The sequence below is a fragment of the Mesoplodon densirostris genome, chromosome 4 (genome assembly GCF_025265405.1).
Source record: "Mesoplodon densirostris isolate mMesDen1 chromosome 4, mMesDen1 primary haplotype, whole genome shotgun sequence".
Lineage (NCBI taxonomy): Eukaryota > Metazoa > Chordata > Mammalia > Artiodactyla > Ziphiidae > Mesoplodon > Mesoplodon densirostris.
Genome location: NC_082664.1, coordinates 142,724,815 through 142,739,468, shown reverse-complemented (window position 1 = coordinate 142,739,468; position 14,654 = coordinate 142,724,815). Strand labels below are relative to the sequence as shown.

General features: G+C 42.0%; 1 protein-coding gene across 1 annotated transcript in view; it reads right to left on the bottom strand.

Moving 5' to 3' along the window:
* Positions 1-14,654, bottom strand: part of AGBL1 (AGBL carboxypeptidase 1) — a 707,098-nt gene that overhangs the window by 312,417 nt on the left and 380,027 nt on the right. The gene's annotated exons all lie outside the window — the stretch shown is intronic.

The following is a 14,654-nucleotide window of genomic DNA, read 5'->3' as shown; positions in this document are numbered from 1 at the left end:
AGCTCCCACTCACCACAACTAGAGAAAGCCTGTGCTCAGCAATGAAGGCCCAACGCAGCCAAAGAAAAATAAATAATTAATTTAAAAAAACCTCTTTAAAAAAAGAACTAAAAATAAATGAAAATATTTAAAAACTAGATATATTTCATTTAAGAATTTCTTTTGATCCAAAGACACCAGGAAGAATGTGAAAAGGCAAACCAAAGAGTGAAATAACATATGTGCAGTACATATATCCAACAAATGATTCATAGAGAGAATGTATACATACATCAATAAGAAAAAAAGAAGCAACTCAATTTTTAAATGGGCAAAAACTTGAATCGATATTTCACAAGAGAGAAGTTCCAAACGGCTATTAAGCAAATGAAAATGTACTCAACCTCATCAATATCAAGGAAATATAATTTAAACACCACAGTGAGATGCCCCTGCATCTAATGGGTTATCAGGACTCCTAACATCATGAAAAGACAATACCAAACGTTGGCTGGGATATGGAGCAGGTGAAACTCTTGAACCCAGCTTGTGGGACTATATCTATACCACTACTGTAGAAAACAATTTTGGAGTGTCTTCTAAAGCTGAATATACACATATTCTAGAACCTGCCCAACAGAAATGCATATACTGGGCACCAGAAGATATCAAGAATACACAGAGCAACACTATTTTTAGTAGCCTAAATCTGTAAACAGTAGAATTAATACATTGTAGTATAATCGTTCAACAGAATACACCCCAGCATTAAGAATGAAAGAACAAGCTAGATACAAAAGAGTACATCCATATGATTTCCTTGATATGACATTCAGAAACAGGCAAAACTAATGCAGTGACAGAAATTAGGATAATGTCTATGTTTGGGGGAAGGGGGACATTACATTATGGTCTGATGTCTGGGTTGCCTGTGGTGTTCTGTCTCTCGATTTGGTTGATGGTTACATGGTGTGTTCATTTCGTGAGAATTTATCAAGCTGTAGAGGTGTGATGTGTGTACTTAAAATTAATATATGATACATACACATTTGTGTGTTTCAAAGAGATAGAAGTCCTGGTATTTCCTCACATTTGTTCCTTAGTCTGTAGAAATGTAGTCTTTGTGTAGTTAGTTAAGCCCACAGGGTAGGTAACTGAAGGTGTTTGTCAAATTTGCTAATGATACAGAATTGAGGACAACTGATAGCAGAGTAAACAAGTAAGAGCAGAAATTATAAGGGCCAAAAAGAGCAGAATTCTTGGAAATAGAAAAGCTTAAATTGGAATACGCAGCTCCTACAATTAGATTCTAACAGTGGCAAAAGTAAAAGTGACATTTAGCTAAGAAGTAGGTTTTGAATGAGAGATTTGGAGGTTTTAGATGACAGTTTGCTCAGAATGACTCAGTAGCCAGGGATGTCAAAATTAATCATAAATTGCTTCTGGAGAAGTAAAGTGGTCATACATAAGGAGAACAATGAGTCCAATGTACCTCATACTGGTCAACTTATATCTCATATAGTGTTTTTTAATTCTGAGTGTGGCCTTTTAAAACAAGCTAGTGTACCTCAGTAGAGAGGAATCAGAAGGCCAAGGAAATGGGAATGCTTATAAACACAGATTGCCGAAAGATACTGGAGATGCTTATCCTAGAAAAAAAGAAGGCTCAGTGGGGTCTTGATAGCAGCCCTCCAAATTTACAAATTTTCCCATTTGAAACATGAATAAATATATTTGTTATCATTTCAAAGAGCAGAGGAAGGCAAAAGGAAGGAGGATATGTACCATGGACGTAGATTCCAGCTCCATGTTAAATTCAGTTGTTGAATATTTATTACCAGCAAGAAATAACTTTCGATGATTATAGCTGTCTTGCAATGCTGTGTCACACTTTTAAAAGTTTCCGTTTTCTGGAAATACTTCAGCAAAAGCCAAATAAATTTCTATCAACGATGTTGTTGGTTGAGAAGTTAGATGAGATGATGGCTGAGGCTACTTTCTGGTATCTGATGAAGTCCTATAGTTCATTGACTGAATAGGAATCCACTGACAGCAGGAATGTCCCGGGATATGCAAGGTGCATGCATGGAGCCATAAATAAACACATATGTGTAAGAAAAATTAAAAAGGGTAAATAGGTAGATGGTCTGCCCAGTCATAATGGGAGAAGATGAAAACTCTTGAATAGCAGGTTAGAACTGATAGGTGTGTTGCTTGGGCTATGCAAGCAGGGAAGAATTCAGCGATGTCAAGACTAATTTCTGGAATCAACGTGGTTGTCAGACAAACATCTGTGAGATGAAAGTTTTAAGAACTAAAGGAATTGAAACTGTTCTCCATAAATGTACCCTTCTTTTCCTCCCCCTCTCTCTTGTCAATAATAGAAAGCCACTATTTTATTGGGTGGGTGGGGAGAGTTTTAAATTACATTGCAAATTTCCTGTTAGCAGAAAAGTATTTTTAAGTATTTTTTTTTCTCTTCAAAAAAAAAAAAAAGTTTTTTTTTTTTTTTGGTGGGGGGAATCCTTAGTTCATAGTTTCAAGTTAAAAATCTTATGAGAAGGGACTTCCCTTGTGGCGCAGGGGTTAAGAATCCACCTGCCAATGCAGGGGACATGGGTACGAGCCCTGGTCCGGGAAGATCCCACATGCCACGAAGCAACTGGGCCCGTGTGCCACAACTACTGAGCCTGTGTGCTGCAACTACTAAAGCCCAAGCGCCTAGAGCCGGTGCTCCGCAACGAGGAGCCACTGCAATGATAAGACAGTGCACCACAACGAAGACCCAATGCAGCCAAAAAATTAATAAAAATTAAAAAAAAAATCTTATGAGAAAATAAATCTCTCTAGAATCTAGAGCTGTGGGTGTTCAAGCCAAAAGGTCATACAGAGTTGGGAGGAGGGAGTTGGTCCAATGACAAGACAAATAATGAAAAAGCAGAGTAGAAACAGTGAATGAGAAAAAGAAGTTGTTTTGTAAAGGGTGAGATAATTAAATGTGCAGAGAAAAGCAGAAAACAGAAAATGTGGCCGCAGAAGGAGAAAAATGCGAGATGGACAGAAGAAGTGTCTGGGGTTTTGGTGCTTTCCAGTTCTGGTTAGAACTTATTTGAATTTTTTCCTTCAAAATGTCCACCTTGGGTTACTTTAGCAGGTTTCTGTTATGTGCAACAAAAATATACCCTAGGCCAGTGTTTCTCCATCCTGTCTGTGCATTAGAATCTCCTGAGGAGATTTTAAAAATATCAATCCCTAGAGCCCATCTCCACAGATTTTGATTTAATTGGTCTGCAGTGACACCAGGCTGACGGGATTTTTTTAAGTTTTCCAGGTGATTCTAAATGTGCAGCCAGGGTTGAAACCCACTTGTATGGGTCTAGGGTCTAGAGCAGTGGATCTGACATGTTATCAAGCATCAGAATAACCTAGAGGACTTGTTAAATCACAGACTGTGGGCCACTCCCCAGCAATTCTGTGATGCAAGCAAGTCTGGGTGAGGTCCGGGAATGTGCATTTTCAACAATCCCAGGTGATGCTGATGCCCCTGGGCCCGGGACCATGAATTGAAAGCCTCTAAAGGGACCAATCAAATCATTGTTTGAGGTTTAATCCTCTACCATCATGAATTTTCCACCAACCTTTATCTCTCATGCCTCAGTTTCTCTCTGTGAATAAACACCCACATTCTTATGAAAACTGTGCAAACAAATTAAGACTGTGTCTTAGCAACAGATTCCTCAATAAAGCCAGAAGCTAGGCCTACGTGGTGACAGGTGCTCCTTAGCTGCCAAATTCAACTGGAAAAAAATATTTGATTGTTTTCTGACTCTTAACAGATTCTGAAAGCTGAGGTAAACAACAAATTATAGACATCCCCACCTGTGGGAAGAAGCCCTAGGAGTTCTAGCGGCCTCTGAAAATTCAAAGTAAAGGAGGCATTGTTCTACTTGTTGCTCAAATGACATCCATAAAAATGAATGCCTGTTAGTTATAAGAAGCATGTGTTCCTCTAAATTGCAGGGGGCAATTACAAGACAAATTATCAAGTTATTTCAGCTGAGGAAACTTTTTCTTTCCTATGGATGACTTTACACTTGTCTACTTCCTTTCGGTAAAATTCTGTAATAGGATGTGTGCCCAGTCATGGCACTCTAACACCCATGGGTTAATCAATGGCCCTATCTTGCTTATTCATCAATTGAGTCAACAAATATTCACTGGGTGCCTGTGGTGTGGCAGGAGAAATTAAAATTTTAATATAAGGCAGTACTGCCCTCAATAACAATGACAAGAACAACAGTAGTTAATTTATTGAAGACTTACGATGCTTCAGATACTGTGCTAAACACTTAATGTAGATTATCTCATGATGAAGTAGGTGCTATAATTATCCCCCGCTTTGCCGCTGAGAAAACTTAATAGCAAAAAAATAAGTAAGTAACTTGCCTAGGCTTGCTTAAGTTTGCACTGCTATTAAGTATGTGAGCAAGTAATTGAACCTGAGTTTGCTCTCATCCAGACTCCATGTTTTAAAACACTTTTTGGGTCTATGTTGCCTCTTCCAGGAGCTGTTTTGTTGGGACGATCCCACAAGTGAATAGGTGATCATATTGCAGTGAGAGGAGAGAGACACACAGATAAGGACACACAGACACGCTGCACAACTCATGGGGCATCATTCACACTGCACTCTAAGGAATGGCACCCCTGAAGGTGTATGACGTGGTGGTCCTGGGGTTCTCTAGGGGGTGATGCCTAAGATGAGTCCTGCTGAGTGAGGGCTGTCCAAGCAAACGGAAAATGAGGAAGAAAGGACTATGGGTATGAAGAATTGCAATAATTCAGAATAAGACTACAGAGGGAAGGAGAGTGGGCCTTAGGTGTAGGCAGAAGTGGACAGTGGTCACATCATTAATGCACGTGCACACCATTCCAGGATGTCTGGACATTTCCCCGAAGGTGGTGAAGCAGCCATCAAAGTATTGGAGCAAAGAGGACCGGCACGATCAGATCACCAGAACAGGAGTGTTAAGAATGGATTACAAGGACTGAGACCAGGCAAGAGAAATGACAAGGGCCTAGTTTAAGTCAGCAAATGTAAGTATGGAGAGAAAGGACTTTTGGTGAGAGAGTAAGGAAGTAAAATCTATAGGAATTGGAGACTAAATGGATTTAGGGGCTCAGTGAGGAAGAGGTTAGGAATAATACCTAGATTTCCGGATTAAGTGAATAGACAATATGATGTGCTTTTCCCCAAGGCAAGGCACATGGGAAGAGATGCAGATTTGAAGGTTTCGTTCAGTTAAGTTTTGTTTTGTTTGAGCTGGAGTGGTTAGTTTTGAACTTGTTCACCCTGAGCTAAACTGATTCCCCTGTGTCTCACTTTCTTCATCAGCGAGGTGTATAGTGTGGATTGGATTACAATTTTTTTTTTTTTTTTTCTTTTTGCGGTATGTGGGCCTCTCCCTGTTGTGGCCTCTCCCGTTGCGGAGCACAGGCTCCAGATGCGCAGGCCCAGCGGCCATGGCTCACGGGCCCAGCCGCTCCGTGGCATATGGGATCCTCCCAGACCGGGGCACGAACCCGTATCCCCTGCATCGGCAGGCGGACTCTTAACCACTGCGCCACCAGGGAGGCCCTGGATTACAATTTTGAAATCAGGCTCTCACGCATCTCCCTAGTGCCTTTCCCAGTGAATTACTGTCTGAGTTAAATTGCAAGGTTAATTTAATTCACACAAACATGAGTTCTATCATTTCTTGCTCAGTAAAGAGACCGTTCAGGGCCACATTACTATGCTATTCACATGCATTCACCATCTTTCCCCTCCATTCTTTGGTCCCATCCTGGTTCCTCTGTAAGCTAATTGGGCACCTTGTTCAAGAGGTTACCCACCCCCATCTCAAACACACCTCCCCTAGCCATTCGCCCGTTCTCACAGCTCACCTATTCCTGATTGTTTACTGCTCTGCTTTGCCAGCTTTAAGCTGCTGCTGTGTTTTCCATTCCTGACATCTGGGTCTTGTTCCTGCTTCCCGGCAGCAAGACCGCTGCATTATTTATTCCATTGCCACAAGAAAATGAAGGTGAGGCTGGAGCTCAAAGGAGGCTAATTCTGGGGAATGTGATGGAAACCCAAAACAGCGATGCTTCCAATTAAACCAACCAAGTCTCACTAAAGCCCTGGAGATGCCAGCCTGTGCACAATATTTTGCAGACAACATTCAGCCCAAGCTCTTGAGTAGCGTAAACCTTTCTATGAGGGAAATGCTATGGGTGGCATGTTCAATTATCCAAGAACCCTGTTTGCAAGACCACATTTCCCAGTCCTTTTATTGACAGTCATGCTCTCTTCTTAGCTAGTGTTTCATCTGAGTTATCAGCAACATCAGTCATGGTTGAGGCTAACCACAGAGGGCATGTGCAGCACTTATTCCTAAAACTACCTGAAAGAAGAGTTGATGCTGCTTTCCCTTTCCTAAAGTGAGAGACTTTCACTTAAATTGCGTTATTGTGGGCCAAAGTTCCAACATGGCCTCAGAAAAGCAGCCTTTACTTACAAATCAGTTTTGTCCTCCTCCAATGTCTAATTTGGGGTGAAATTTTTCACATTTCACTCAGCAGAAGGTATTAGTAACTAACCGGTTATGAGATTTCTCACAGTGGGACCCTTTATTACATGTTATAAAATGCTGGAGGAGGTTTTCTGCCATTCCAGTGTTATGTATTATAATATAATGGCCTGCCTTCCAAAATATTTCAATTACATTGAAAGAGCACATGTACCTTAATGCAAAATCATGCAGTCTAGTATGAGGCTTTGTTTTCTATGTAGCACCCTCCTGCGAAGTAATAATAATTTTAATCTCTGCTGTTTATTTAAATGCTTGATACGTACCTGTCACACTGCTAAGGTTTTACATACATGTTTAATCAGTATAAAATTCCTGAAAGGAGGCTATCATTCACATTTACATATGAGGCTCAACTTTTACTAAGGTTAAAGGAAGTTAAGTGATTTGCACATGGCCTCCCATTGAAAACCCATGTGTTTTATCTCAAACTCTAATTGGTCTGGCTCCAAAGATTTTCCAGAACAAAATATTATAAAACATTGGATTTAACAACGATAAAGTGCAGTATAACAAGTCTGTCAATTAGCAAAATTAAGAGTGAATAACCAGGCTTACCCTGAGCTCTTGCCTAAGCTGATTTCTACTCGCTTTCTCTGGCCAGCTGCCCCTACGTGAGGAGGGAGCTTAACACCCCAAGAGGGTACTTGTGCAGTGAGGCCTTGGCAGGCTCCCCAGCAGTTAAAACTGCTCTTTTTCTCCAGCTCTAGACATTGAAGGGAGAGAAGCAGCAGTCTGGCCGCCATCTTTGGACACAGTGCCTGCAACCTATCAGCCTGGGTGAGGCCTCTGCCATCTATCTCACTCAGTTGCAGGCACTAAAGCTCTCAAGGTAGAAGGATTAACCTACCCACTTTGTGTGACAATGTCAGTTAGGGTAGATAGCTTATCGGGAACCCTGTCTTCACCAGAAGGTGGGATCTAGACTAGTCTTTTTGACCCATGGCAGATTTCCAAATTGTCTGGATAAACCTAGGGAATGGGGTATGAACACTGACCCACCACCATGCCTAGCCAGTCAATAAAAGGAAGCTTGCCTCCGTTTCCTGATTTGCGATCCTATCTTGGAGGACTGTTAGTTGTCTTGGACCCTAGGCTGGACTGTGCTTTAGTCTTGGCAAACCCTACTTTCTGGGGCTAGAACTTTGAGCGCTATGCCCAGTGCCATTGGCCATGATCATCCCTGCCTTGCTCTCTCACTAGAGTCTTCCTTGGACATAGATATTTAGCAGATGAAGCACAGGTCTCCCCATGTCTTCATCTGAAGCCTGTTCTGAATTGCAGCCCACCTTCACAGAGAATACCTTTATAGCAAAACTAGTCCATCTGGTCCTGTCTCTTGCCTTCATCCCATTTCCACCAGCGCTGAGCAGAGGCACCTTCAACTAGGCTGAAGGGAAACACTGATCCGGGCAAACATCCTCCGATTTTCCCCTATACCTCACCTCCTAACCTCAGTCCATTTTGCAAAAGATGAAAAAGAGGGAATTTTCTCAGACTTCTTTGAAAAATCTAACTGGCCTTCCCTGTAGCATATGGGGAACCCCAGGTTTCCAGTCCCTGTGATACATAGAAATTTCATTGGAGATACTAGTCAGAGAGAAGGGAATATTCCCTTTACTTTCCAACATAAGTTTATCCAAGAAACCTTAGCAATTCACTTAAATGTAGAGTATTTACATCTATAAAAACACCTACAGGATTGACATAACACACTACTATATATAAAATATATAACTAATAAGAACCTACTATATAACACAGGGAACTCTACTCAATACTCTGTAATGACCTATATGGGAAGAGAATCTAAAAAAGAGTGAAGGACTTCCCTGGTGGTGCAGTGGTTACGAATCCGCCTGCCAATGCAGGGGACACATGTTCGAGCCCTGGTCCAGGAAGATCCCACATGCCACGGAGCAACTAAGCTTGTGTGCCACAACTACTGAGCCTACGCTCTAGAGTCCGTGCGCCACAGCTACTGAGCCTGTGCTCTAGGGCCCGTGTGCCACAACTACTGAGCCCACATGCCACAACTACTGAAGCCTGTGCGCCTAGAGTCCGTGCTCCGCAACAAGAGAAGCCAACGCAATGAGAAGCCCATGAAACGCAATTAAGAGTAGCCCCCCCCCGCCCCGGGCTTCCCTGGTGGCGCAGTGGTTGAGAGTCCGCTTACCGATGCAGGGGACACGGGTTCGTGCCCCGGTCCGGGAAGATCCCACATGCCGCGGAGTGACTGGGCCTGTGAGCCATGGCCACTCAGCCTGCGCGTCCGGAGCCTGTGCTCCGCAACGGGAGAGGCCACAACAGTGAGAGGCCCGCGTACCGCAAAAAAAAAAAAAAAAAAAAGAGTAGCCCCCACTCGCTGCAACTAGAGAAAGCCCGCGTGCATCAATGAAGACCCAACGCAGAAAAAAATAAATAAATTTATTTATAATTTAAAAATAAAGAGTCAATATATGTATATCTGATTCACTTTGCTGTACAGCAGAAATTAACACAACATTGTAAATCAACTAGACTCCAATAAAAATTAATTAAAAAAATAAAAATTACAAATTGTATGCATTCTCTTTTTATCATTTAAAAAAACACCTAACAAACATGGTTTCTGGTATGTTAAAGAAGCATTGTTCAATCTTTACTCTGATAGCATGGGAACAATTTTAAATAAAAAAATATGGAATCAAATTATTATTATTTTTACCCAGGACCTCCATGGTTTTTTTTTTTTTTGGTTTGGGGATTTTTTTCTTTTTTTTCCCTACTATATCCTCAAATACAAAAAGGGGAGAATTCTAGATTCAGTACCTTAGCCTGAGTCAATGAAAATAAGTAACAATAACACTTGTTCTTCTAACACTTCTGAGGAGTAAAGTGGAGATAAAATAAATTATGTGTATAGAGTATCTTGAGGTCCTTGGAGACAAGATTTCAGGAAGGGACATACCATTCCTTTTTCCCCTCTCCTTTCATGCCTTTTTTTCAAAAAGAAGCTAATTAACTAAAAACATATGCCAGAGGGACAGAAAAGACCAGGAAAATCATTTAAGCAGCTAAAAGTTCTGTTCCATTGGGCCCCAGAGAAAGATAAAACCAAAATATGCCCTCCCTGGCCCCTGGCAGAAGGCGCCCTAGTTTTTGTGAGTGGTAAACGGAAATCAATGAGCTGCTCAGAGAGCACTGCAATCCCTTTACCAACACGCACTCACAGAGCAAGAGCCAAGGGGATGGGAATCCATACCTCTCCTAATTGTGAAGCCCAGACCCTTTGCAGCGACACAGGGGCCAGGTAGCTACAACCCAGCAGCTCAGAAGAGACTGCTGATCTGGCTTCCTGGGAGCCTGCTAGAGCCTGAGAGCTTTCACCCACTCCCCCAAGCCATGCCCTACTGCCCCTGAGCCTTGTGCCTCCTGGCCCTTATGGGGCACTCGCTCCGCAAAGAGGAACACTTCAACGCTTCCTACTCATTGACTGTCAAGCCTGTCTGCTCCTCTGGGCTTCTCCGCTTACATACATTTTCTCTGGCCAGAGCTTACTGATTTCTAATAAATCTTCTCAGCCTTTCTCTGTGTTCTGGCAAAGATAATCTTCCTTGGCTTGACTTGCATGCCTCCATGCTGGTCAATTTAATTTGGGACAGCCCCCTTTACCTCCTAGCTGCATTTCAAAGCTCTGTGACTTTGCTTTGATTTCTCTTTAATTCTAAGTAAATATAAATGTAAATGCGTACATGAACAGAACTTGAATGAGTTTTGAGTCAATGAGTTTTGGTGTAACTGACTCTTCATTCAAAATATAGAACATTTCCACTAACCTAGAAAGTTCCCTCTTGGCCCCTTTTATTTAATCCCCTTCTAGAGGCAACCACTGTTCTGGTTTACTTAAACTTTGCATAAATAGAAACACAGAATATGTGCTTCTCAGTGTCTAGCTTATTTCACTAAACATGTTCCTGAAATTGGTCCATGTTGCTGAGTATATCTGTAGTTTATTGTTATTGTCTTTATTTTTTTATCTTTTTTTTTTTTTTTTTTTTTTTTTGCGGTAGGCGGGCCTCTCACTGTTGTGGCCTCTCCCGTTGCGGAGCACAGGCTCTGGACGCGCAGGCTCAGTGGCCATGGCTGATGGGCCCAGCTGCTCCACGGCATGTGGGATCCTCCCGGACCGGGGCATGAACCCATGTCCCCTGCATCGGCAGGCGGACTCTCAACCACTGCGCCACCAGGGAAGACCTGTCTTTAATTTTTTATTGCTGAATAGTATTCCAATGTATGAATATGCCAATATTTTGTAGGTTTCTGGGCTTTTGGCTCCAACATCTGGAGCAGATTTCCTGATCTTCTAACAAACAAGAGAGACAGAAAATGGAAGTTCAAGAAGATGGGAAAGAGACCATAAGATCAGTGTGATGTGAGAACTATGCCATTAGTTAATAAAAAGCTTCCTTTCTTTTGCTCTGTGAGGTGACCCTAAGTTCACCAACTCTTCAATTTCACAAGGCAGAAGATCTAAAAGTCCATAATCAGGCCTGTAGACCTCTGAAGAAAGAATATTTCTCTACTTTACTACAATAAAAAAAAGACTACGTCTCTACTTTACTACTAGTACAAGAAAAACTTTTACTCATCTTTCAAGTCTAGCTCAAATGGCATCTCCAGTCTCTAGCTTTTCCATAACCTTGAGGGAAAGTGGCTCAACCTCTCATTTGTGTTCTTACAACTCCCACGAGCCTTGGTTTCAGTTTTTTACCATCTTTTACTACATTGGTTTCTTTGCAGACCTGACTCTACTTGCTACCAAGGAAACTACGGACTCCTCAGAGAAAAGGTACCTTCTGGCATCTAGCAGTGATTACACACATGGTGTAAATGAGTAGACAAGTGGATGACTGCCCAGATGGATGGGTGGATAGATGGATAGATGGATGGATGGATGGATGGATGGATGGATGGATGGATGGATGGATGGATGGATAGATGGATGGATGGATGGATGAATGGATGGATGCAAGGATGGATGAATGAATGGGTGGATGGATGAAACAATTTATGAATAATGCCATATTGCTTATAAACTGAATGAATTATCTGGTCTTTAGCAACCCCCAGAAGTATCATGGCATTGCTTTCTCTCACTGTCTTGCATTCTCATTGGTTCTGGGAGTTTATATTATTCTACCTGCCAATAGGCAAATGTCTCAGTATCATCTAGAACAGGTGAAATCTTCTAGCCACCAGAAACTGGCTTCCTAATGTTTTAAGAAATATCTTCATAAGAGTCAGAGTTTAAGTGGAGTCACAGTTAACCTACAACTAGCCCAAGAGGTAATCTTGACTCAGTGGAAATCTTCCCGGCACAGGACAGGCCTGAGTACTGAATGAGTGACAGTGCTTCTGCTGTCAGCAGGAGGCCAGTTAAATACAGTTGCATAGGTAGCTGAAAGGTGATGTTGAGCCTGTAGGAGAGCTTTGTGACACTGTGAATTGCATCTAGGGCTCAGCTGTTTCTCACCCACCTCTCAGATGGTCCCAGCAGGAAACAAGTCTGTGGCTGTCGTGTTTACAGTTAATTAATGTTTATTTATATTTTTAAACAAGGCTTTCACCTGTCACGCTTTAAAATAAATGTTCTGCTCTTCAATTAGAGACTGTCAGAACAGAGAGGAATCCTGTTTGTTGCGGGTTGAATGTGTGTATGCTGAACTGTGTATCAGGTTGGAACCTTTTTCTCTGTAAGGCTTTCTCTCGCCTCCCAGAGGCTTAGCCTTCTATTCAGAGAGGCATACTTCTATTCAGAGAGACATACTCTTAGGCCTTCTATTCAGAGAGACATACTTTTCAAGATCTTGACTGTGATATTGGTGCTCTGCTATGTAGGCCATGAACTTGCTTCTACAGGGTAGACAGCATAGATTACAGCATCTCCTTGGAAGGGGGGTGGGGTGGGAGCTAGCATGAAAATATTGCACATTTTGACCAGTGTAGAAAAAGCATTCTTAAGGGAAAAGGATGTGCTTTGTCCTCTTTGCAATAAAGTGTTGACTCAGCAAGTCTGAAGTGTTTAAACCCTGTACACTCCAAAGAAAGGTCTGGCCCTTGACTGACTCCTGGGAGAACACCTTGACATCTTTGGAATAGTCTGCTAGATCAAAGTGTCTTTCTTTACCTGGGTCTCAGGCAATGTGAGAAGGTTGATGCTGACAATGTGATATATGGTGGGGTTCTTGTGCCGCAAAGTGTCAGTTTGACCTCTGAAGGGTCTGGAGACTGAGTAACTAAGATCAGCCATGTGGGACACCATGGCTACAAAATAACCCCTGATAAAAAGTCCTGGACACCGAGGCTCAGGGGAGCTTCCCCGGTTAGCAACACTCTACCTGTTATTACACATCATTGCTGGAGAATTAAGCACTGTCCATACAACTCCCCTGGGAGCAGACACCTGGACTTACACCTGTCTCTCCTTGACTCCGCCCTCAGTGCTTTTTACCTTTGCTGATTATAATCTGTACCCTTTCACTGTAATAAACTGTAATTATGAGCAGAAAAACTATTCTGGGTTCTGTGAGTCTTTCCAGGGAATCACCGAACCTGAAGGTAGTCTTGGGGACACGCCAACACATCCTCTCAAAGAGTAAGTGTTGAAGAAAGATGGGGTTCTGGGTGGAAAACCAGATCAGAACTGAATTTCAACTCTGCCGCACGCTTCCTGGTGATGCCAAGGGAATCACTTGACCTCTTAATCTTTTTGAGAGTTAAATAAGCTTCTATATTAGATATTCACCCATTGTTTCACTAGATAGTCATTGAATGTGGCACTGTTTTGATGACATAGTACCTGGTCAAAATTTGGCTAATGGTAGAGGTAATTGTCTGAGTTGGTTCATCCGTGAGCTTTTCCACATTAGTTTAAGCTCCTTAGGTTAGGTAAGCACTCTAAATTTGGACATATGCTCCTTTGCACTTTTGCAGATAGATATGTTCACAGTTTGTAGTCAATAAATGATCAGTAAAGCAATTATAGTCCAATAAAGATGTTAAAAAAATAAAAATAAAATAAATGATCAGTTTCATACAGTTACTTAGCTAGTACTGCCTCCTATCTTATCTTGAGCCTAAGCCTCTGGATCCATATAGTCTGTTTTTCATCAATTGCTACGTTACTATAGGCTTGGGAGAAAAGCCTACACATGAAAGCGCCTAGCATAGTGCCAGAATCATCGTTGGAATTTAATAAGTACTAGTTGAATGTCAATCTGAACATCTAGAGGATTTTTTTCAAATAATATTTGGAAAAAGTACCATTTGGAAAAAATACCATTTCCTTTCTTGAACAATAACTGAAAGAAAAAAAAAAGACCCAGGAAATGGGATGAAATGCAAATTTTGCCCAGTTTTCACCAATGAGTATTGAACTACTGCTTTGCTCCTGTTGTTGGTTAAACTGTTTCCCAAAAAGATATGTTGAAGCTCTAATTCCCAGTCCTTAGGAATGTGACCTTATTTGGAAAAAGATTCTTTACAGATGTAATCAAGTTAAGAGGAGACCATACTGAATTAGGGTGGGCCCTAGTCCAGTGTCTGCTATCCTGATAAGGGAAATTTCTACACAGACACACAGAGGGCAAAGATGGCCATGTGAAGACAGAGGCAGAGATTGGAATTGTGCCCCGCCCCCGCAAGCCAAGGGATGCTAAGGATTGCTGGCAATCACCAGAAGCTAGGAAGAGGCAATGAAGGGTTATTTCCCATAGCCTTCAGAGAGATCTGGGCCTGCTGACACTTTAATCTCCAGACTTCTAGCCTCCAGAAATGTAAGAGAATATGTTTTTGTTGTTTTAAGCCACCCAGTTTGTAGTACTTCGTTATGGCAGCCTTAGGAACTGAATACATACACACACACACACACACACACACACACACACACACTTTACAGCTTGTCACACACAGGTCTTTGGCTTGTGTCTGGTCTTCCTGCCTGGACAGAATGTATTCTGCCTCCTGGAAGGTGGAAGGAACCAAGCAAGAGTGTAGAAGCAG